Here is a 3,601-nt window from a genome sequence, read left to right as displayed (position 1 = left end):
ACACTGAGACTCTTCAGCAATTGTATCTTTCAGTTCAGTTCAGTTCAGTTCAGTCTCTCAGTCATGTCTGACTCTTTGAGACCCCATGAATCGCAGCACACCAGGCCTCCCTGTCCATCACCAACTCCCGGAGTTCACTCAGACTCACGTCCATCGAGTCAGTGATGCCATTCAGCCATCTCATCCTCTGTCGTCCCCTTCTCCTCCTGCCACCAATCCCTCCCAGCATCAGAGTCTTTTCCAATGAGTCAACTCTTCGCATGAGGTGGTACTGGAGTTTCAGCTTTAGCATCATTCCTTCCAAAGAACACCGAGGGCTGATCTCTTTTAGAATGGACTGGTTGGATCTCCTTGCAGTCCAAGGGACTCTCAAGAGTCTTCTCCACACCACAGTTCAAAAGCATCAATTCTTTGGCGCTCAGCCTTCTTCACATTCCAACTCTCACATCCATACATGACCACTGGAAAAACCATAGCCTTGACTAAACGGACATTTGTTGGCAAAGTAATGTCTCTGCTTTTCAATATGCTGTCTAGGTTGGTCATAACTTTCCTTCTAAGGAGTAAGCTTCTTTTAATTTCATGGCTGCAGTCACCATCTGCAGTGATTTTGTATCTTTAGCATGAAATGAAGTATTTATGGCAACAAGAGAAAAGCATAGGGGATCCAATGAGTGAAAGCACAGCAGTGTAAGCATAACCTGTTCTTAGAAGGAAGTGCAAGTAGCCCAAGAAGTTATAAGAAGCTGTTGTCAAGGAAATGTTAAACCTATTTTAAAAATATACAAGCAACTTATGCGGCTCAATTCCAGAAAAATAAATGACCCAATCAAAAACTGGGCCAAAGAACTAAATAGACATTTCTCCAAAGAAGACATACAGATGGCTAACAAACACATGAAAAGATGCTCAACATCACTCATTATCCGAGAAATGCAAATCAAAACCACAATGAGGTACCACTTCACACCAGTCAGAATGGCTGCGATCCAAAAATCTGCAACCAATAAATGCTGGAGAGTGTGTGGAGAAAAGGGAATCCTCCTACACTGTTGGTGGGAATGCAAACTAGTACAGCCACTATGGAGAACAGTGTGGAGATTCCTTAAAAAATTGCAAATAGAACTACCTTATGACCCAGCAATCCCACTGCCGGGCATACACACCGAGGAAACCAGAATTGAAAGAGACACATGTACCCCAATGTTCATCGCAGCACTGTTTATAATAGCCAGGACATGGAAACAACCTAGATGTCCATCAGCAGATGAATGGATAAGAAAGCTTTGGTACATATACACAATGGAGTATTACTCAGCCGTTAAAAAGAATACATTTGAATCAGTTCTGATGAGATGGATGAAACTGGAGCCGATTATACAGAGTGAAGTAAGCCAGAAAGAAAAACACCAATACAGTATACTAACACATATATATGGAATTTAGAAAGATGGCAATGACGACCCTGTATGCAAGACAGGAAAAAAGACACAGCTGTGTATAACGGACTTTTGGACTCAGAGGGAGAGGGAGAGGGAGGGATGATTTGGGAGAATGGCATTCTATCATGTATACTATCATGTAAGAATTGAATCGCCAGTCTATGTCTGACGCAGGATACAGCATTCTTGGGGTTGGTGCATGGGGATGACCCACTGAGATGTTATGGGGAGGGAGGTGGGAGGGGGGTTCATGTTTGGGAACACATGTAAGAATTAAAGATTTAAAAAATAAAAATTAAAAATATATCTCAATAACAATTTATGTAGGGAATCTTTTCAAACTGTTTTTAACTGTAAGTGATCTTTTTGCAGAATGTTGTGCCTGTTTTATAATCCTCATCTTATATTCTTATTTTTTTTCTATTAAATGATAAGCTTCATGATAGTGCTGATTTATGAATGCATCTCTCACAGGGTTTAAGTGAACGCTTTGAACAGAAGAGAAGCTCAATAAATATGCATGACGCTTAACTTGAAAACTATCTAGATGCATGAATATGAGAATTAAGCATACATCAATTTATAATGATAAATTTCAAAATGCTAGAAGTAGTATTTCTAATCCATTTTGCTGTTTGTTAGCTTTGTTACCTTCATTAAGTGATATAACATACTTGCACCTCTCTTAACTGTTAAATTCTGCAGTTGAACATGTGAATAGCATGTATGATTGGGCACTGAGATAAGGCAACTGTGTATATTATCTAATTTATTCTTCATAACAACCCATATGAGATGATGTGGAAATTATCAACATTGATTCCAGGAGCCCTGGAGTTACTTGAATCACAGTGTCAAGTAACTTACCAGCCATCACATTGATAGCATCTAGTGGAGTCACCACCAAGTCACTTATTAGAAAGTTCTCTCTCTAATGTCTTTAGACCTCTGAAATTCTATAGTTCCACATTGAAAAGAAGAAATCACCTAGTCCTGGCTCAAGAAAAAGTAATTCAATTGTCCTGCAATATATCTCACCTCTCCTCTGGATATAACATTTTTCTTACAATTAATTTTGGAAAAAAGAGACTTTGGTTTCTCCTTAAAATCTCAACTATTTGAAGTTTAGAATTCTTTTAAAAAAGGAAAATGCTTTAATCACTTACTATAAAAATTAAATAGAATAAATATTCATAAATAATCTCCACACTGTACTAGTGAATGCTTTATCTTAAAGATTTTTGAAGATAGTTTTCTATTACTGTTCTTTTCTGTTACCTTCAAGAAAAGAACCAGAGTATCCCCATGTTGATTCATTTTGCCCTTCACCACAAAGGAAAAATAGATGTATAAAAGAAACCATGAACACTATTCAAATTCATTGCCTCTTCCAGGTTTGGGTAATTGAGTTGCCTCAGGATCAATATGAAACTGCCTAGGATACAGAAAGTCAATAACTACTTCTAAAGTCAAGAGTGTCTAGTTTAGCCATCTGCAAAAGCAAAGCCTCCAGCTGCTACTGCAGAGCAAATCTAAATCTACATAACAAAACCTAGAAGTGAAATCCATAGAGCAAGAGTTCCATATGCATCTTACTGTAATATCAATACAAAGAAGTTTAGGAAGAGCCCCCCCCCAGCCCAACTCCCGCCACCACTGAGCAAATATTTTTTCTTTGATATTTCTCAATCTTAGAGTAACATTGGATGAGCCACACATTCATTTTAGATAACTTCATCTAAAATGTAACTTAAAAAATAAGGTTTGTGTGCAAGGTTACTATACCTAGGCTTCTAAAACATACTTTAAAATATCCTTTAAAGAAGTCATACAATAATAATACACTTTTCCTAAATAAATATAAATGATTTATTTTATTATACTCCTGTTGGGAGAGTTTGCCATTTCCTTGGTTCTGTCTCGCCACAGCAAAAATTTGAAGTGACAGACTGATTGGTGTTACAGCTCTGTGTTACAGCTAAGTTATTTTTTGGCGAACAAAGGAAATTGAAGCCTTGAGGTGTGAGGACAGGCCGACTCAAAAGATGCGAAGAGAGGAGAAGCCCCTAGCTCAATTTTGGCTCCTCTTTATATATGAAAGTCATATGAGTGAGTGAGTGAAGTCATTCAGTCGTGTCTGACTCTTTGCAACCCCGTAA

The sequence above is a fragment of the Capricornis sumatraensis genome, chromosome 1 (assembly GCF_032405125.1).
Source record: "Capricornis sumatraensis isolate serow.1 chromosome 1, serow.2, whole genome shotgun sequence".
Taxonomy (NCBI): Eukaryota; Metazoa; Chordata; class Mammalia; order Artiodactyla; family Bovidae; genus Capricornis; species Capricornis sumatraensis.
Note: the sequence above shows the minus strand (reverse complement) of the source record.